At 43.2% G+C, this 22,384-nt stretch overlaps 1 non-coding gene and 1 pseudogene across 1 annotated transcript; both read right to left on the reverse strand.

Annotated features, from left to right (window-relative positions):
* Positions 1-251: 251 nt before the first annotated feature.
* On the reverse strand, positions 252-333 carry Trnaa-ugc (transfer RNA alanine (anticodon UGC)). The gene has a single exon. It is a non-coding gene; the product is annotated as a tRNA-Ala (tRNA).
* A 3,095-nt stretch (positions 334-3,428) lies between these two features.
* On the reverse strand, positions 3,429-5,612 carry LOC139704683 (cysteine/serine-rich nuclear protein 1-like; annotated as a pseudogene).
* Between the last annotated feature and the right edge of the window lie 16,772 nt (positions 5,613-22,384).

Consider the following 22,384-nt stretch of genomic DNA (forward strand, 5'->3'; position numbering starts at 1 on the left):
GTGTTATTCTTCAACATTGGGGAAGCAAGAACTCGTCACCGGTTAACAGCGGTAACAGAAACTATCAGACAAGGGGTCTCTGAAGATTTTTTCTCCTCTGAGAAGCTGCAGCTATGGACAAACTTTTGCCCTGCTGTATGGAGGAGGACTGGCATTGTGGAGATGAAGCTCCAGGGCCCCAGGCACTGCCAGCCCTCAAGGAATCCAATTCTGGGCTCAGGCTGGGTTTTCTTTCTTTTTTTTTTTTTTTTTTTTGTGGTGCTGGGGATTGAACCCAGGGCCTCGTGCATGCAAGGCAAGCACTCTACCAACTGAGCTATGTCCCCAGCCAAAGGCTGGGTTTTCATTCTTGGGATCACTTGGACATCACTGTCAAATACTTTTTAGACCTTGAGGGTTTCACATCTTGCTCTGACTCTTACATGGACCCAGATTGCACAGCACCTTGAGAAGAGGCACACAGCCACCTGCTTGTCCAGGAAGGATGCTTGAGACCCCAAAGTAGCCCCATGTACCCCCAGGAGAGGAGGATGCCTTTGAGAAACCTGGCTGACAAGCATTCAGCCTGCCCCCATGGACTGTGGGATCCTGAGATTGCCCATGCTCTTTCCAGAGTCTCAATCTGTGAGTGCCAAGAGCCACACCCTAGGTCTGTAGGATGCTGCCTGAGGTTCCCACCCATGCTCAGAGACTTTAGAATAATGGGGGCTCTGGACTGCTCACTGCTCACCCTGGGCTTGAGAGCCATGAGGTCTCTGCCAACATGCTGCAATGGAAGAACCTCTGCAAAGAAAGGGTGTTAAAAAAAATTTCTCAGGGCTGGAGTTGTAGATCAGCAGTAGAGTGCCCATCTAGCATGTGTGGGGCCCTGGGTTCAATCCTCAGTACCATATATGAATAGATAAAATAAAGGTATTCTCTCTAACTACAACTAAAAAAATAAATTAATATTTTTAAAAAGTTTCTCAGTTTAGTAATCATGTGAGAAATTTATGCTGTCTTGGATTTTCATAAAATTTTCTGACCCTTGTATAATAAAATTATGGAAAAAATGCTTTTTACTTTCGTGTTTGTTTTGAAGATTGAGAAAGGAAGGGCGGGTTTCCTGGTTGCCAGTATGCCTTGTGCTGTGGGTGTCTTCACTGGATATGGAGCAGTTCCTGGGGGTCCCCTTGCACAGAGGGCAGACAAGGTTCTCACTTGCCTGTTAATCCTGCCAGGTATAAATGTATGGTAAATGTTAATTACAAGTAATCTTAAACTCATTTCACTTCTGTAATTGTTCTGGGGCCAAACAGCCATGCAGATTAATCCCAGAGTTGTCTGAACATTTGGACCCTTCCCTCCATTTCCTAGAGTGAATTCCAAAAGTCCTAATTTTATACCTTTGATAGACCACAGGGAGATATTTTACTTTTTCAGATTCAAAAGGAGTTTTCTAGTAGATAAAACACGGTAAGCAAATTATATTCCCAGAGAAACTGATAACTCAGATATGTGTTAGAGATGTTGATGCACCTTTAAGGAAGTAGTTGAATTTTGTGCCATCCTTTTTCACTTTTTTTTTTAAAAAAAAGAGTTAACAGTGAAAATGCAATTGAAGCCAGATTTAAAGATAGGTAGTCAGTGTGTTATGCTCGAATTCGGGACCCCCAAAAGACCACCAGAGACCAAGATCAATGTAAGCAACAAAGAGGTGTTTATTGTGAGCTAGCTCTGTCCTCCGCACGCACACAGCAACTGGTGACGCTGAGAGGCCCCGAGCCCAGGGTTTGCAGCAGTTTTATACACTCTTTGGGGAAGGCAGGGACTTCACATACATCATAGCATCTCTTAGTAAATCATCACACACCATGGGAAAATCATAAAACAACTCTAAAACATGATTAGCACATTCACTGGCAGGAACAAGTTGAGTAAGTGTGATTGGCTAGTAAAAGAGGGGGATTCGTTTGAACTGATTGATTTAAGCCATGAGGGGAGTAGTGCTGAACTCCATGGTTTCTCAACATGTTATCAACAACCATAAACTACTGGGAGGGTCATCTGGCATCTCAGGTATTTCCCTGTCTCATGCTGATTGGTGGCTGCTAAGGGGTTGGTATGGGTCCCCACCTAGCCTGACTGAGTCAGGGACACCTGGTGCAGTAAATCTCTCCAGTTATTTGTAGATAAACAACTCAGCAGGGTAGGTATGTGCCTAGGAGTGCTCTGTGGGTCTTTCCATGGAAAAGGGTCACGCCCCTTCCTTGGACAGGCTTTGCTCTAAGGTAGAGGCTGGTTTTTCAAGTGTAGTTAGGTAAATCGGGTCTAATTATCCAGTAAAATCCAAAATGAAGGCCATGTTGAGAATGGAGTCTGGGAAAAGCAGAACAACACTTGGAATGTTAATGTCCCCAAGGCCCAGAGCCCAACCCAAAGAAAAGTTAATGAAACAGCTCCCAGCAAACAAGGAGATGCTAATCCAAAAGTCCTTCCTGCCCAAATTACTCCTTTGGCCCACCTGTGCCCCACCCTTTGGGCCTTCCCATCTACATTCCATCACTGAAAGTTAACAGAACAAAGGACAGGAATGCAACAGGAATGCCGGAAAGCTGAATGAAGACCTTAGCTATAAAAAGGGGAAGACATAGCCCTTCTACGGATTCCACCTCTTGGGTCCCCTTCTTCCTCCAGGGAGAAGTCTTTTCTGCTGTCCTTTAATAAAGCTTCTACTTTCCACTCTAAACTTGCCTCAGTGTGCCTCTCTGGTGTTATACTTCAGCATTGAGGAAGCAAGAACTCACTGGTAAACAGCGGTAACACTTACACAGCCATCCCTGAACCAGGCAACTAATAGGAGATCACAGGGCTTGCATCCACACCTGGTATACACCAAAGCCCAGGCAGGACAGGATGCAAGACAAAAGAGACCCTGCCCTCAGCACTACCTACCAGCCAAAGAGGCACAGCTAAAGCTGCTTTAGTCTCCAAATAAATTATGGAAATAAATTACAGTCTTCACAGTCCAGAGGTTCTAGCCACCCCACAGGTCTAGGGCTCAGAGTGGCATGAGAAGCCTGAAGAGGCTGATTAGCCCCATTTCACTGTCCTTGGGCTAAGGAATATCATACAGAGACTGAAAAGAGGTCTTTGAAGCTCCAGGAGAGCCATGTCTTCTCTTCCTGGCACATGCTGTGGAGGTGGAAGAGCACTGTATGGGTGTAGGGGGCCAGGCCGCTGAAAGGGGGAAGCCCCTCCCCCTCTCTTCAGCCTACAAAAGTTAATAAATAAATAAATTCAGAGTATTTCCTGGAAACCAGGAGGGCCCACACACCTGTGGCTGAGCCAGCCAATAGGAAACTTGTTACATACAGACCTTGGAGAGCCCCCAAATCACAAAAAAGCAGCATCAGGGCTCTTCAGGCAGGGAATAGGTACCCTAGTCCTCACACCTGCACAGGCTCTATCAGAGAGGCCAGGGCAATGTCCTCAAACTGGCTGTCGATGAAGGGGGACAAGGCGATGGCAACTGGTTCAGACTAGCCCTTGAGGGACTCCGCGAAGCAAGTGCTGCCATTCCCCGGTGGAGAGAGGCCAGGCAAGGGGCCGTGGGATGCCTCAAGTTTGTCCAGGCTGCCAGGCGCCTTCTGGGAGGTATAGTGAGGCCCCAAACTATAATCTGGCAGAGACTGGAGTAGCTGGAAGGAGTCACAGGAAGATAGGCTGAGGTCCACGGTCTTGCTCTGGCGGATGTCCATACTGGGTGGCACTGAGGTGCCAGGGAGGCTACTTTCTCTCAACCCTTCAAAGCCACCATTTAGGAAGCAGCTAGCATCCAGGTTGGCATTTTCATCCAGGATGCCCGGCACAAAGCTAGAGCCAGAGTAGTTGTGGGTCCAGCTGGCCAGGCCACCAGGGTCACCAGTAAAGATGTCAGTTGGGTAAAAGCAGCTGAGGTTGTCCAGGTTCCCCATGAAGCCAGATTTAAAGTTAGGTGGTCAGTGTAGTTAGATAAATTGGGTCTAATACCGAGTGAAATCTAAAATGGAGGCCATGCTGAGAATGATTCCAGGAAACACAGGACAACTCATGGAATGTTAATGAAGTCCTGAAAAGGCCCTAGGCCAAAGTCCATCCCAAAGAAGTGTTAATGAAGTCCTTCCTGCTCAGACTACTTCTTTGGCCCACCTGTGTCCCACCCTTTGGGCCTTCCAACCTACATTCCAACACCAAAACTATAAAAAGGGGAAACAACCGCACTTCCAAGGATTCCACCTCTTGGGTCCCCCTCTTCCTCCGGGAGAAGGCTTCTTCTGCTGTCCTTTAATAAACTTCTAATTTCTACTCTGACCTTGCCTCAGCGTGCTTCTTTGGTGTGATTCTTCAACATTGGGGAAGCAAGGACTCGTCACCTGTCAACAGCGGTAACACCCACACCCCCTTCCTCCTCCTCCCCACCAAGGTCAGAGTCACTGAAACTCAGGATCCGCGCCAGGCTGTCATCATCCATGCTTGGCTGGAAGCCAGGGCCAGGCAGGCCTGGATGGGTCGGGTGGTGTGGGGCCTCACTAGCGCCTGATGAGGAAGATGTGGGTTGGGTCACTGCTGCAGCTATTGTCTCCCAGCTCACTGCTTGCTGGGGGGTTGGCCCGCGGGAAAGAGGACACCATGTCCTGCTCGCCAGGGTTGAGTGGGGCTGCCCTGTGCAGGGGCCTCCAGCTCTCCAAGGCTCTCTGCCCCCTGCTCCAACTGCAGGCGCTGGAGCGTGTGGATGAAATGGGTCTGCACATGCGCCTCATCAAATTCCACACAGCCGTTGGGTTTCTCCCAGCCCTCCTTACAGCAGCCACAGGGGAACCCTGTGTGGTCCATCTGGCACTTGATACCCGCTGCAGGTCTCAGGGTCACAGACCCTATTGCAGCGACAGCCACAGTCCTCATGGGATTGGCGCAGCGCCTGCAGTTCCCGCTTCTCCTCATGGTGGATCCTGCGCACATCCGCAGCCCGCAGCAAAGCACGCCATCGCTGAGCTGGGTGGTGTCCTGGGAAGTTCACTTCTTCCAACCGGCCGCCTGCCACAGCCACTGCCAAGTCTTCTTCCACAGAGGCATCACTGATGGCATCCACTGGAAGTGGCAGGCTGCCTCCCCCTCAGGTACTCCAGAGGCTGAAAGCTTCCATCGCAGCATCTCCGCTTCTCCTCTTTCAACCGCTGGTGGAGTTTCTCCCTCCAGGCCCGGGCTTGTTCCTGTGTAAACTCACACAAGGAGAAGTGGCAGCAGGCGCTGTGGCGAGGGGCCATGCCCAGAGTACAGCCACCACTGCTGGGCACACTGGTGAAGCCCTGGCACCGTGGGAAGTAAAAGACAGTGATGCCTGTGAAGGCAACACGGCATGGGCGCTCCCGAGGAGCCCGCTTCAAAATGGACCGAGGGGTGAAACTTTGGGAGCCACAGAAGTCCGGTTCAGATAGGGGCATCTGACCCCAGGGGCTCTCTTCACCTGAGACTGAAGAGCTTGGGGAGCAGGAAGGAGAGACGCAGTCAGAGGAGGTGGAGGAGCAGAACGAGGAGGAGTCCTTCTCCAGTTGGTCAAACTTCCTCTTCAGCAGCCCAGTCATGGTTGCAGAGGTGCTCTAGAGGCTGGCGACAGACTGCCTGAGAGCTGGTCACTCGCCAAGGACACCGACGCGACCTTCGTCCCAGCCCTGCATGCTCCCCGCGCCGGGCGCGACTCTCTGCGCTCTCCGGGCAGCCGACTGTCAAGCCGCCCTTCGCTCTGTGCGTCTGTCAGCTGCGGCGGCGGCGGCGGGAGACTGAGAACGCCTTCTTGATTGCTGCTGTCTTCACTTGAAGATATCAGACTCTTGCTTCTTCACTCCTCCAAAGTGGGCTCTGAAAGTGATTGTTCAGGGAGTTTCCAGAAGCTTCGGTTCAGACTAGGAGAGCACTGTTGATCTCTCTTGTTTGGGGGCTTCAGTCACTTGGTTCCTCCAGCTCTACAGCCTGCAGATGGCCATTGGGGACTTGCGGTCAAGTAAGCCAATCTAATCAATCCCCTTTCTATAATCATACTTCTTGTTGATTCTGTTCCTCTCGAGAACTCTGACTACTACCCCTTCCAGGTCACTGTTTCTGCTTCATCCCATAAGTTTTGATATAGTGTGTTCCCATCGTTTTTAGTTATCTATGTATTTTCTTTTTTCCCTTGTGCTTTTTTGCTTGATCAGAATTTTTTTTCTTTCTACAAATTTGTGAATTTTCACTTCCCTTTTTATCACAGATTTCTAGCTTCATCCTATTGGGTGTTTATAAGATACTGACAGTTATCTTTAAAGTATTTTTTACAAAGTCTCCATGATAGGTCATAAATATCTTTCATGAGGAATTATGGCCTAATTTATTCCAACAAGCCCCAGCCCTCGTATAATCATACTGGGAATTTGTTTCTCAAGTTCTGAATTGAATGGAGTGGAGTATGAGGTGAGAGATCAATGAAAATATAGCACCAGATCTGAAACCAGAAACTTATTTCCCATTTTTAAATTGCTTTCTGGAAGTATTCCTAGTCAAAAGTATTCTACCATGTAGGCAGAGTTCAGGAAGGAAAAGGTCACAAACACACCATGTTGTGATTATCTAGGTATTTTGCTGACAACCCCGCTAAAGCAAGAAGAAAAATGTCTATTTTTCAGTGACTTGTATGGAGCAAGACTGCCTTCCAATTCCAGAGACTAGCAGATGATAGGTTTTTCTTGTTGTTGTTAATCTCCTTAATTGAGCTTTGTGATGGAATTTCCTTTCAGGATTAAAGCAAACACCACCTAGGTTCCCTGTAGGTGGTTAGAAACTCCCTGGAAGCCAGAGAAGTTTCAGAACACCAAATCTGCTGCCTGCTGAGTCCTTATACTTGGTGGTACCTGATGTGTGGTCCACAATGCCATGGAGCAGCACTTTCCCTGCTGTGCGCCACAGGTTTGGTATCCTGCAGTCCAGGCGCCAGAGCTCCAGAGGCCTCCAACCTTGAGCTCAATATATCAGCCAGAGTAGATGGGCCCCAGTCGCTGCCCTTCTACATCCAGCCACAAATTATCACCCATTACAGAAGAATTGCACTATGACCTGCATTCCACACCCCAGGGACGTTTTCTCTGGCATTGGTCATGGAAAGATGACTCTTCCAGAGCACAGGGCACCTTGCATCAGGACACAGAGCCTCCTGTCCAGGACCAGGTGTCTGTGAAGCCGCAGGCACCTCCAGGAAAATCAGGGGTCTTGAAGGTGCCCTGCCATTGACCACCTGCTGAGGCTCCCTTGTGTTCCAGGTGCTCAGTGAGGGAGGTCTAGAGGCCAAGACCTCTGGTGGTAACCCTTGTAAGAGCCCTCTTCCCCCTGCCCCCGCCAGTGGCCAGAAGAAAAACCAAGGCTGCTGGGAATGGATCCGGGCCCTTCTGTGCAAGACTCCCTGAGGCTGCTTGAGTCTGTAACCTTTGGGACCCAGGAGCACTGAGATTTCCCCTGCAACCATGTTTGGAGGAGTGTTTTGGAAGGGATCACCTAGAAGTAAAGCTTGTGTTTGCTAGTCCACCATGGAGGTTTCAGAGCTCTTGTGCACTTTTCTTTGGCTTCCTCAATAAAATTGTGCCAAAACGTGAAATTCTTGGATGTAGTGTACTTCTGCTGGGGATGCTGGGGAAAGAGGAGGCTCAGACCACTGGGTGATGAGAGACCACATCCAGGTCTAAGTGGTTCAAGTCTGAATCTAAGGGGGCCCTCCCTTATTGTTCTTTCTCTGCTGGCAGCTTGGGTTAGTGGTCTCCAGGGTAGAGGTGGGTATCCGGAACACTGGTGTATTGGGTGTTCTACATTCACTGCATCTCCAAGCAGATACATAGCAGCCTTGAGAACCCAGATGGGAAATGATTTTCTGTGCTACCCTGTCACCAGTTTCCCCCAAGGCTGTTTCAGGGGTGCCCTGTCATCTTGCAGTTGACTAACTGACACTTCTGCCTGTCTTACATTCAAACCCACCTACAACCTTCTGCTTAAAGAGATTCACAGTCTGACCAGGCATTTAGGATTCAAAGGAGTCATGAAGCCAGAGTAGATAATCAAGTCCAGCCAGAGAAGATGGCAAGCCTCCCAGTCTGGGTCCAGCTGCCACTACACACTTGACTGCACTCACTGCGAGGCCTCTCAAGAGACCCCAGAAGCTAAATCTTCAAACTCTGGGCCTTGGTATGCACTCATTGGCATAGATCCTCTAAAAGACTCCACCCAGAGCATTTTGCTGCCAGGGCCCCTTCAAGGAACTCTACTAAAGATGGCCTTCATAGACCCTACTTTTCCTGGCATTTTTAAAATTTGAAATTGAAATCATGGGGCTTTGGTTTTTGACAATCTTACAAAACGTATCTCCAGTAATTTTTAGTTTTTGTTTTGAGACATGATCTAATGAAGTTGCTGAATTGTCTCCTTTTTTTTTTTCCATACCAGGATTGAACTGAGGGGTACTCAACCACTGAGCCACATATCCAGCCCTATTTTGTATTTTATTAAGAGACAGGGTCTCATTGAGTTCTGTAGCACCTCACCTTTGCTGAGGTTGGCTTAGAACTCCCAATCCTCCTTTCTCAGCCTCCCCAGCCACTGGGATTACAGGTGTGTGCCACTCTTCCCACCCTGTCTTGAAGTTGTAATCCTCTTGTGTCAGCCTTCTAGGTCCCTGAGATTATAAACCTGTGCTGTCCTGACCCACGTAGCAAGATTTATCTTTACAATTAATTTAGTATTCAGAAAGCCAAAGAACTGTTTCTCAGGGATATTATACAAAATATCAAAATGTAGCTAAATTTTTGCTCTAGTGAAATAACTGAAAAAAAATAGTACATAAAGTAATTGTAATGAATATATAGCAAATAATTCTGGTATGCTAGAATGTGCTAAGCTCTTCTAGTATATGTAATTCTGGGAAGAAAGTGGGTTCAATAAGTAGTGTATTTGTAGCATCTATTTGACTAAGAAGGAAAGTGAGAGATGACTTCAAATTGCATCAAAAACCTTACACCCCATAGTGTGAAAGAGAATGAAGCAGTTTGGTTTTGAATCAACACATGAGATGCTAGTTCCCTAGGTTTTTAAGTCCAAGTATAAAAGGTTGATAACTTGGATTGACATTTAAATTTATATTGTTCTTGGTATTTGTCTCTTGCATTGAAATTTCACCCTAAGGTCTTTGCATGTAGTCTTAGTTTGGCATTTTGTTTCAGTCCAAAGGGCTTTCTTCCTTCCTTACTGGCCTCTCCTTCTCTTTCCTTTTCTCTCTCTCTCTCTCTCTCTCTCTCTCTCTCTCTCTCTCTCTCTCTCTCTCCCCCTCCCTCCCTCCCTCCCTCTTCATCTTTCTTTCTTTCTTTCTTTTCAGATACTGCACACAACTTTGACAGATCAAACTCCAGGATGACTACTGTGACTTCTATTGCCAATGCAGCTCCAGACACTTGCTTTTTCCTGGACCTCTAGGTAGTTTCTTCTTCCTGAATTTTTTCTTCTGCTACCTTTTCTTTTAGCAATCTAGAGCTATATTCAGTGATGTCCTCCCCCCACTAAGTTTCACTCAATTCTGACTGCTGATATCTTCTTGCCTTAAAACTACATGAGTGTTTCTCCTGGAGCAGAAAAATAATGATGCTTGGGGGCAGTGTGAACCTGGAATCTGGAAAGGAGAGTTCAGATTACACTGGGTATTCAGAGTTTTTGACTGTTATGGTGATAAGTGTTATGAAGTGAAAGATTTGAAATCATAATTAAACATTAAGCAAGAAAACAGATTGGGATGAATAGTAGGAAAAAATGGATTTGAATTAGGCAAAGTGGAAATAAAGTACATAAGAAGGAATGCTTGATGCTTTTGAAGTACTAATTATTGATAATTAGATCTTATCAATGTCATCCACCCAAAATCAATTTAAAAAGTGATGAAAATTATGGAACTCTTCTCAAATTCCCACAGATAAATACAGATTCCTAAATGCTTCTTCAATAGGAAAGATAAGCATGGCCTCACTAATATTAGACCAAGAAAGTTAAAAGAAATACACATTTAAATGGCATATTAGGAAGTGTTAAAAACTTTCAAAACAGAATCCAGGGATGTAGGTCAGTGGTGGAGCACTTGCCTCGCATGCATGAGTCCCTGGATTTATTTCCGGCTATATAAAAAACAAGAAGGAATTTTCATTTTAACTCATGTTGTTACAATGTTGGAAAGGGCTGGAGTTGTAGCTCAGTGGTGCAGCACTTGCCTTGCACATGTGAATCACGGGCTTGGATCCTCAGCACCACATTAAAAAATAATAATAATAATAATAAACAAAATAAACATATTGTATAACTAAAAAAATTAAATGAAGGCAAAAAGACCTTTCTCAGTATGTTGATTGAATAAATTTTGTAGGCTCCTTCAACATGGAACATAGCCATGTGTTTTAACAATTTTAAATATACTATATTGATACAGGAATTCCACTTTCAGGAATTTATTCCCCAAATTCATTCTATTAAGGAAAAAATAGTGTTCTTTCATACTACAAGATAAAAATGATGTTCTTAGTTAGAAATAAGGCAACCCTTAGAATCCCAAAGGGAATAGATTGTATAGAGGTTCTAGGACATATTAAATGCCTTATAATTAATTCCAAGAGGTAGAGAGTATTAAGTATTTTTAAATATATGTAAATATTTTTAGTAATAAAAACATGGCTCCTTGTTGATGTGGAATCATTATACAAAAATAATGATGTTAGACAATTTTGTAGATTTTGTGTAGGACCTTTAATCAGAAAAATATTTGATAAAATCAATTCTCTATTAATCTCATATCTTCAACTTTCATTCCTTTTTCTGTCTAGCTGAAAATTATTCTAATGAAAGGGAATTTTAGTAATGACTTTTTTAGCAAGATATTTGTAGAGTCACAAAAACTACAAAAATACAATGAGATTTTAGTTTGCAAAATTGATGCAAGTGGTATCAATAATAATTCAATTAAGAAGTTTATTAAATTATGAAATGGATGCAAAAGATACTGAAGATTATTAAAAGACAAACTTTTAAATAATATAAAGATTAGTTAAGACAAGTAAAGGTGTCATAGTACAGTTAAGTGGAGGTCAAGTGAGGAGGTACCTCCATCTCTTCCTGGTGCATTTGCTAGCTCAGACCAAAGCACTTGGCCTCTCCCTGTGCTACTTGTCAAAGGCTGAGCCTTTCTGAGGCTGGGGAATTGCAACAGAACCTGTGGCCCTCTGCTCCTTGCAGGGACCCACCATGACTCTTGGCCCCAGGCACATTTGTAGCTTCAAGGACTCATTCCTGCACTGAAAACCCAATCAATACCTTAAACTAGAAATCTTCTTCTTTCACTATAGTTTTAGGACAATATGTTAATATTATATATCAGATGTTATATTAGGCATGAGAGTTAATTTTTTCCCATTTAAAAAAATTAAGATAATTTTTTAGGTCCCTAGTGTATTATAAGGCCCTAGCATTTGCCTAGTGGGTGGGTGAGCCCTGCCTAGTATCCTAGTGATTTGTGGTTAACAGCAGCTGGGGCTCTATCTCTAGAGGGGCCGAATTATGAACCCTTTCAATACAGAATTCTCCTGGCCTAACTTCATGCTTAATATGCAACTTTGTGCCTTACAAAAATATCTAGGCTGGGTGTGGTTGTGCTTGCCTGTTACTCTAGGACTCAGGAGGCTGAGGTAGAATGATCTTAAATTCAAAGCCAGCCTCAAGCAAATTAAGGAGGTCCTAAACAACTTAGTGAGACCAGGAAATATAATATAAGAAGGCCTGTGGATGTATTTTGGTGGGTAAGCAAATCTTCCAAATTCTGTACCACCACCCAAAAATGACTAATAAATGCTTCATAACTTTGTAGGTTTCCATCCCTTGATTCTCAGGACAATTCTGCTTGAGTCTGAGAGGTTGGCCATCTGTGAAATTCATTCTTGTTCCATGCTTGTGAATACCTGCTGCAGTCTGGCTGGGCACAAAATAACCGAGTCACCATGAGACACTTGTAGGTTCAAAGAGGAACTACTTTATTTCCCGAACTCCACCGGCACTCTACGTGCACTCCCTGGGAACTCTCCGAGCTCTCCATGGGGCTCCCTGAGAACTCAAGGGGAACTCTGCGAGAACTCAAAAGTAGCGGGCTCCTGAGGCAGCAGGAGCCGCCCTATTGCCAGAGAGCAGGGGTCTATATACAACTGAATACACAGCCTGTTTCAATCCAGCATCATCCAGTCACAGCAATTATACACAGCTTAACTTAATTATCATCATCTTAATGGCTCGCTGGCATTACCTCTCAACCACTCCTTCTGGCAAAGTGCCAGGCGCCATTCATACTTGGCTGTGGCTCTCAACATCTCCCCCATTCTGTTTAATTAAACAACAAGCATGTGGCTTAGGGACTGTGCCTGTCTTAGGTTGTCCAAAAGTACATATGGTCCTTAGCCATCATCGGATGAGCTGACCTCAAGGCATCAGCCTCTTGTCTTAGGTTGGTACCATTGCAATTGGATCTTACCCGTCATTGACTACTGGCCCAGCATACAGCCATACTTGTGGATAGGCCTTTGCACCAGTGGAGGGGTGAGGTTCTTTGCCTCACCTCTGTTGGCCCCCAAATTTTAGCTGAATGAGCTAAAACAAGCAGAACAAGCAGAAGGGAGGAGGATACAAAATGCCACGACACCAAGCCAACTGATGGCTCCTTTTGGAAAAATTGTACCACTGATGACACCATCAGCAAAAATACCCCGGCACTACCACAAGTCACTGCACCAACAGATAGTTCACAATGCATACAAGTTATACATAGTCCAGGCAAGTTCTGCAAGCAGTTCAAAGCAGAGGAATCCATTAATATGTCCATTTACTCCCAAAGCAAATCGACTTCTTGATTGAGCATCACTTGTTGAGTTACATTATTCATTGATGCATCAGTTTATACAGTTTGTTGTGATAGCTATCGCAGAAGCTGTAGTTTGGTTTTATCTTTGTCTTCACCAGCACTGGGATGAAGATAGGAATTCTGACAATGATGGCTAAAAAAAAAATTATGTAACATTCCAGCAGGAAATTTTTAAAAAAGCAATTTTCTAAACAATTTAGTATCCTGAATAGAAGTAGATATAATGAAAAGGAAAGGTGAAAGTAAACAAAACCTCCTATTTTGTTCACATTTTAAAACAATCCTCAACAGCTGTTTACCCAATTTAAATTAAACCATTTAAATCACGTGAATAATAAAAAAATATTTGGATCCATTTTTTCATGAGCGCTCCTCATATATGATATATGGACATACACACATACAGACATACAACACAAAACACAAGTGTGCACACATAATACAATACATACAACACATAACATAATAGTAAAGGCCTTGTATCTTTGCACAGGTGAAATCTCCATTCCAATGTTTAAAAATTCCATAGTCAAAAAATAGAACTAATCAGAAAAACATTAACCTAGGTGTGTATGAGATCAAAAAATAAAATAGAACTTTATGATGTGGGAAAGGGCAATAAGAAAATAGATATTAAAAAAGCATCCTGGTTACCACCTGGGTTTGACTCTTCTTTTGATATCCCATCCTTCTTCCTGTAACTTGCATATGGGTCTGAAGGTATTCCCACAAGAAAGCCCCAAGGTTTTTTTACATTTGAAATAGGCCTTAATGGTGTTCATTATTCATTAGCCTCCAGGTGTGATAGAACCACTGTCCCAGATGTAAGGGTAGCTAAACTGAAGTTCTGGATATCAGCTGTTATGGATTTGAGCCAAATCATCTTCTTTGTGGTCTGTAGAAATCACTTTAGTTAGTCTCTCTGGAATCCAAATCAGCTGCTGTTCTCCCTGTGGAAACACACAAACAGAACCCTGACTCCAGACAATCACTGGGTCAGGACCTTTCCATTGTCCTGTTAGAATATCCTTCCAAAGTACCTTGGGCTTATGTACATTTTTTGGACACATGTGACTTTCCGCAGCACTAAGCCCTGATGAATCCAAATTTAAAAAGTTTAGAGTAAAAAGGGTTATTTTAAATTTATCTTTGGGGGATATATACCCCTTCCCAATTCCCTCTTTTTGCTTTAATAAGTATATTTTAATAGTTTGATGAGCTCTTTAACTATGCCTTGTCCCTGTGGATTGTATGGGATTCCTGTTATATGAGTAATGCCAAATGATGAGCAAAATTGCTTAAAAGAGGTAGAAGTATAGCCAGGGCCATTATCTATTTTAACTGTTTTGGAATGCCCACAGTGGCAAAATTTTGTAAGCAATGACCTATAATATCTTTAGTTTTTTCTCCGGCATGAAGGGAGCCCATCAAAAATCCAGAAGAGGTATCAACTGTAACATGCAATATTTTAATTTTCCAAATTCTGGCAAGTGTGTGACATCCATCTGCCAAATATGGTTAGGTATCAGTCCTCTAGGATTGACTCCAACACTAACTTGTAGTAAAAAGGTCACACCATTTTGACATTGTTTTATTATTTGTCTAGCTTGTTCCTTAGCTATTTTAAAATGCTTTTTAAAAGTATTTGCATTGACATGGAAGGATTTATGAAAATTTGTAGCTTCTTCTAGCATAGAAAAATTTTGTATGTCATGTGTAGTTTTATCTGCTACATCATTGTCCAAAATAAGGGCTCCAGGCAATCCTGTATGTGCCCTGATATGTCCTATAAAGAATGGATCTTTTCTGTCCCAGATTAGACTTTGTATAGTGGAAAACAAAGAGAAAACAGTAGAGGAAGGGGAAATCCTACCAGCATCTTCAAGGGATACTATAGCATTAACTATATACTGACTATCAGAAAATAAATTAAATACAGAATCTTTAAACACCACAAAAGCTTGTAATACTGCATTAAGCTCTACCTTTTGAGCTGATTGTTTGGGTACTAAAAATGTAAAAGTTTGATCAGGGGTAACTACTGCTGCTGTACCATTATTTGACCCATCAGTGAATATATTTGGAGCATTCATGATAGGTGTTTTTCTTGTCATTTTTAGAAAAACTATAGGATGCTAAGACCAAAAAGACAACAAAGGATTAGATGGTAAGTGGTTATCAAATGAAACATTAGATTTGCACATGATTATTGCCCAAGTATTTAACTCATTAGCTAGCTCATCAATTTGATCCATTGTATATGGAGTAATAATTTTATTGGAAGAAATTCCAAACACTCCCTTTGCTGCTTTTATTCCTTTGAGTATTAATTGTCCTACAGCCTCAGGTTACCTAGTAAGAATAGTGTTAGGAGAATAAGATAAATGTATCCATAATAATGGACCTTCTTGCCAAAATACTCCTGTAGGAATATTTTTTGTTGGTAGTACAATAAATAATAAAGGCAAACTTATATCAATTCTATCCAAATGCATATTTTCCATATATGTTTCAATGATTTTTAATGTCTTTCTTGCTTCAGGCTTTAACATTCGGGGTGAATTTGGATCTGATGGACCTTTTAGGATATTAAATAAAGGTCCCAACTCTCCTGTTGGTATACCTAGATAAGTCCTTATCCAATTTATGTCTCCTGATAACTTTTGAAAGTCATTAAGTGATTTGAGTTGATCTACTCGTATTTGAATTTTTGGTGGATGGACCATGGTTGAGGATAATAGAACTCCTAAATAATTAATTGGAAAATTTAATTGTACTTTATCTATTGCTATCTCTAGATTATAATTTTTTAATAAGTTTGTAAGTGTGGCATAACATTCTAGCAATGTGTTTTTATCTTTGTGTGCTAATAATACATCATCCATATAGTGAAATATTTGTAGTTCAGGATTTTGATTTCTAAGTGGCTGGATTGCTTTGTTAACATAAATTTGACACCTAGTTGGGCTGTTAGCCATCCCTTGTGGGAGTACTTTCCATTCATATCTCTGATCAGGACCTTCATGATTCAGTGCAGGGATAGTAAATGCAAAACGTGGACTATCCTCAGAATGAATTGGAATTGAAAAAACCAATCTTTAATATCTATAACTAAAACATACCAGGTTTTTGGCAAAGCAAACAATTGAGGAATCCCTGATTGAGCAGGTCCCATAATAACCATCTCATTATTAATGGCTCTTAAATCTTGCAATAATCTCCATTTACCAGATTTCTTTTTGATGACAAAAATGGGAGTATTATGGGGAGATACAGAAGGTTTTATATGTCCTTCTGCTAATTGTTGTTTGACCAGGTCATGTGCTGCTTGTATCTTTTCTTTAGTCAGGGGCCACTGAGGAACCCATACTGGTCTTTCTGATTTCCAAGTAATTTTTATTGTCTCAGTGGCCCTTTCTGAAAATCCAACCCATGTCTGTCTGTTCCTTGATCTATTTGTATTGGTGCTGCTATACCTTGTTCTTGTTTTTCTAATCTTTTTCCTTTCCTAAAACCTTGTCTAGCCATAATAGTGGGTACATTTTGATTGATGTTATTTGTTAATGTCAAACATAATTGATCTAGGACATCTCATCCCCATAAATTTATAGGAAGATGATCCAATACATATGGCTGTACAGTTCCTTCACATCCTTCAGGATCCTTCCAATCTAATACCATTGCACTTCTATCGGGATTATTAGTCGCCACTCCTAGGCCTCGAAGCGTTTGAATGGCTTGTTGTAATGGCCAATGTTTTGGCCATTCTTGACGAGAGATGATGCTAAGGTCTGCACCTGTATCCAGTATTCCATTAAATTCATGTCCTTGAATATTTAGTTTTAGCATGGGGCGAGAATCTAAATTTAAAGAAAGCATAGCCCAATATACACCTGTGGAGCCTAATCCCTTGGAACCTCTTTCTACAGTACGACTGGAAAATTTATCATGTAGACTTGGTATTATTAGTAACTGTGCTATTCTATCTCCTGGTGAAATTACTGATATACCCTTTGGAGAACTGGCTATAATTTTTATTTCAACTTCATAATCGGGATCAATTACCCCAGGACTTATCATAAGTCCTTTTAGAGTAGAAGAGCTGCATCCCAATAATAAGCCTACTGTTCCTTTGGGAAGAGGTCCTTTTACCCCTTTGGGAATGATTTGAACTCCCATCTCTGGAATTAGTACTGATCTGGCAGAGGCGCAGATGTCCAACCCTGCGCTCCCTCTGGTTTGTCTGATGAGGGATCTGATGGACAATGTGTCCTGGGCACTACCCTGATGGGGTTGCTGGGTTCCTCCAGTGCTCCGTATATTTGTGGGTTTGAGCCCCGGAGCATTGGGCCCCCCTGTCCATTTTTTGGCAATGGAGCCTGATGCCTTTCTCCACAATATCATGGAAAAACACCTGATCCTTGTTCGTTTTTTGATAATGGAGTGCCCTCTATGGTGGTTTGAGAACGGCATTCATTAGCCCAGTGTCTCCCTCTACAGCATCGTGGGCAAATACCCAGTATTCTACTCCTTTGATACCTAGTTTTGTTAAACCCTCCTTCAATGGGGCAATTCCTTTTAAAATGTCCTGTTTTTTCACAATTGTAGCATGTTCTTGGCCTGGCATCTAAAGCCTGTTTTACTGCAGCTGCCACGACTTGCTCTTGTTCATTAATGTCTCTACATAATTTAATATATGTGTTTAAATCTTCATGATTCCCTGGTCTAATAATATCTCTGCACCAACGATTCGCTTGGTCATAAGCCAGTTGTTTTATTAATGGCATTGCTTGTTCTGTATTCCCAAAAACTATGGTAGCTGTTTGAATAAGCCTATCTACAAATTCAGCATAAGATTTATTAGCTCCTTGTATTACCTTAGATAATTGACCTTGTAAACCTCCATGTCCTTGGAAAGTCTTCCATGCCCTAACCGCCTCTACAGCAATTTGTGTGTATACGCCAGGATCATATGCAATTTGTTGCTGCTGATCCTCATAAGGTCCCTTTCCCAACAACATATCTAGATTTCTCTGAGGATAACCAGCTGCTGCATTTCGCCTAGCCATCTCCTTGAAAAATTCCTCATTGGCAACCTTCCATAACAGGTATTGACCTCCATTTAGCACAGCTTTACACATATTAGCCCAATCTGCTGGCGTCATGTTCAAGTTGTTAATGGATTCGACCATGCTTACAGTGAAGGGTGCTTGAGGACCATAGGTTGTTACAGCCTCTTTTAGCTGCTTCACTTTTTTGAAATTTAAATCATGGTGAATTCGCTGCCCTCCTACCTCAAATACAGGGCATGTTAATACTTGAGATCCTGTCTCAGGATCCGAACTATCAACTGCGGGGCTTGGGGGCCTCCCAGCATATGGAGGTGGCCTTGTTAGTTGGACATTTACGTCCTCTGGTGATAGAAAGGTGTTAGTAACAGTCTCCTGTAGAGGTGGTGCTGTTGGTTGGACACTTACGCCCTCTGGTGATAGAAAGTTGTTAGTAGCAGTCTCCTTTTGTAACTTTCCCCCTGATGGCTTTTTCTGCTCTAAGCTTTGTTCCTCCATCTTTGTCTGAACTGAAGGCTTTGGACTAAGCAAACCAGATACGAACGTCCACAATGGCAATGTGCCAACTGGCAGAGTCCCTGGGCTGTTCTTTTCTATTCTTTTTAAATCTTCACCATGATGGTTCCATTGTGATATATTTAACAACTCCTCCTTAGAAAGCCATGGGCTACATTTTTGTATTGTATCAACATATGCCCTGACTGTTCTTGATTTTACCGAGATGCCTCCTTCCTCTAACAATTTACTTAACACTCTTTCAGTTTGTTTTTTACTAATTTCTGATCCCGTATTTCTACTATAATACAACCCAACAAGATGACACCAAACAAAACTGAGACAGAATGAAATAAAAAGGGAACAACAAAAAGTCATTATAGCCTTTCTATCCTCCTGACATGTGCATCCGTCCTTTCTCCCTATCTATTCCTCAGACGTAAATAGTTTTTCCTCAGATGTGAGCGGTTTTTCTTCCGTCTCACTCATCTCCAGGGACAGGCAACTTAAAACAAAAGTGAATCAAAACAAAAGAGGAATCTTAAAATGGCTACCCATCCTCTCGCCCTGCCCTCAGGGGCGAGCAGTTTACCTTATCACTTACCCTCAGTCGCTCCCCGTGCGAGCCACCAAATGCCGCAGTCTGGCTGGGCACGATTCAGGAGCCACTTGTCAAAAGAAACGAACTTTATTTTTTAGAACCACACATGCCAAACAAAACAGCTCCTCAGGAAAAACCCTCAGAGCCCAACTGCCACCACCGGCTTCCCACAAGCCTCTCTCTCATCCAGAAGCCTCTCCACCTCCCACAATCCTCCTGCTCTTGAGGCTGATTGGCTGGGTCGTGTGGGCGGAGCCAAAAAAGTCCCCCAATGAGCAGCTCCGTGGTCTGAAAGGGCAGGGAAACAGCCCAAAGAGCATCACCGCAGAGGAACCAATCAGCTAGATGTTGCTGGGGCCACTGTGAGCCAATCATCAGCCGGCAGCTGGAAGTTTGCTGGCAGCTGGAAGTTTGCTGGGGCCCCTTCGGCTGTGGCTCTCAACAAGTATGACTGGAAAATTTATCATGTAGGCTGGGTATTATTAATAACTGTGCTATTCTATCTCCTGGTGAAATTACTGATATATCCCTTGGAGAACTGGCTATAATTTTTATTTCACCTTCATAATAGGGATCAATTACCCCAGGATTTATCATAAGTCCTTTTAGATTAGAAGAACTGCGTCCCAATAATAAGCCTGCTGTTCCTCGGGGAAGAGGTCCTTCTACCCCTGTGGGAATGATTTGAACTCCCATCTCTGGAGTTAGTACTGCTCTGGCGGAGGCACAGATGTCCAACACTGGGCTCCCTCTGGTTTGTCTAGTAAGGTATCTAATGGATAATGTGTCCTGGGCACTACCCTGATGGTGTTGCTGGGTTCCTCCAGTGCCCCGTATATTTGTGGTTGTGAGCCCTGGAGCATTAGGCCCCCCTGTCCGTTTTTTGACAATGGAGCCTGATGCTTTTCTCCAGAATATCGTGGGTAAACACCTGGTCCTTGTCCTTTTTTTGATAACAGTATTCATCAGCCCAATGTCTCCCTCTATGCCATCATGGGCAAATACCCAGTATTCTACCCCTTTGATCATATCCAGTTTTGTTAAACCCTCCTCCTATGGAGAAACTCCTTCTAAAATGTCCTGTTTGTCCACAATTGTAGCATGTTTTTGGCCTGGCACCTAAAGCCTGTTGTACTACAGCTGCCAAGACTTGCCTTTGTTCATTAATGTCTCTACATAATTTAATATATGTGTTTAAATCTTCATGTTTCCATGGTCTAATGGCCTCCTTGCACCATCTATTTGCTTGTTCATAGGCCTGCTATTTAATTAATGGCATTGCTTGTTCTGTATCCCCAAAAACTCTGGTAGCTGTTTGAATAAGCCTATCTACAAATTCAGTGTAAGGTTCATTAGCTCCTTGGATTATCTTAGATAATTGACCTTGTAAATCTCCATGTCCTTGTAAAGTCTTCCATGCCCTAACCGCATCTGCAGCAATTTGTGCGTATGTGGCAGGATCATATCCAATCTGTTGCTGCTGACCCTCATAAGGTCCCTTTCCCAACAACATATCTAGATTTCTCTGAGGATAACCAGCTGCTGCATTTCGCCTAGCCATCTCCATGCAAAATTCCTGATTGGCAACCTTCCATAACAGATATTGTCCTCCATTTAGCACAGCTTTGCACATACTAGCCCAATCTGCTGGCATCATGTCCAAGTTAGTAATGGATTTGACCATAGTTACAGTGAAGGGTGCTTGAGGACCATAGGTTGTTACAGCCTCTTTTAGCTGCTTCACTGTTTTGAAATCTAGAGAATGGTGAATTCACTGCCCTCCTGCCTGCTCAAGTACAGGGCATGCCAATCTTTGAGGTCCTGTCTCAGGATCTCATCTATCAACTACGGGGGTTGGGGGCCATCCAGCATATGTTGTCTCCATAGGTAGAGCTGTTGGTTGGACACTTACGCCCTCTGGTGATAGAAAGGTGTTAGTAGCAGCGTCCTGTTGTAATTCTCCCCTGATAGCCTTCCCTTCTCTAAACTTTCTTCCCCTGACTGACTAACTCGAGAGACTTCCTCTTTTACTTGATCTAAAATGTCTTCTCCTTGACTAAGCAAACAAGATTGTACCAACGTCCATAACGGTAATGTGCCAACTGGAAGAGTTCCTGGGCTTTCCTTTTCTATCCTTTTAAATCTTCACCATGATGGTTCCATTGTGATATATTTAATAACCCCTCTTTAATGAACCATGGGCTACACCTTTGTATCGCCTTAACGTATGCCCTAACTGTTCTTGATTTTACTGAGATGCCTCCTTCCTCTAGCAATTTACTTAACACCCTTTTGGTTTGGTTTTTACTAATTTTTAATTCCATATTTCTGCTATAAAAATAAGGCAACCCAACAAGATAACACAAAACAAAACCAAAACAGAATGAAACAAAAACAGAACAAAAATGCATTGTATCAATTTTCCTATTTTCTTGAAATGTATATTCATGGTCTATCTTTATCTGTTCCTCAGGGCCAAACAACTTTTCTAGCATCCTATTTATTTCTAGGGGCAGGCAGCTTGAAACAGAAACGTAACAAATCAAAACAAGAACACATTGTTTTTTGAAATTGCCACCCATTCTCTCGCCTTGCCCTCAGGGGCGAGAAATTTCACTTACCCCCAAGCTTCAGGCATCCCCCGCACGGGCCACCAAATGCCGCAGTCTGGCTGGGCACAAAATAACCGAGCTGCCACGAGGCACTTGTAGGTTCAAACAGGAACTACTTTATTGCCCAAACTCCATCAGCACTCCACGTGCACTCCCCGGGATCTCTCCCAGCTCTCCACGGGGCTCCCTGAGAACTCAATGGGAACTCTGCGAGAACTTAACAGGAACGCAATGGGAACTCAGAGAGAACTCAAAAGTAGTGGGCACCTGAGGCAGCAGGAGTCGCCCTATTGCCAGACAGCAGGGGTCTATATACAATTGAATACACAGCCTGTTTCTATCCAGCATCATCCAGTCACAGCAATTATACACAGCTTAACTTAATCATCATCATCTTAATGGCTCGCTGGCATCACCTCTCAACCACTCCTTCTGGCAAAATGCCAGGCACCATCCCAACTCGGCTGTGGCTCTCAACAAATACTCTAGTCTCTAAGGAGAGAGAGGCACACAGAGAGAGTTGAATGGAGTATTCAGATGTGATGGGTTCAGGTGTAATTGTTTAATAACAAATTGTAATTGTAATTGTTGACTCCAAATTTTATTTTTATGTTTTTAATGAATAGCTACATTAAAGCAC

This window comes from Marmota flaviventris, chromosome 1 (assembly GCF_047511675.1).
Source record: "Marmota flaviventris isolate mMarFla1 chromosome 1, mMarFla1.hap1, whole genome shotgun sequence".
Lineage (NCBI taxonomy): Eukaryota > Metazoa > Chordata > Mammalia > Rodentia > Sciuridae > Marmota > Marmota flaviventris.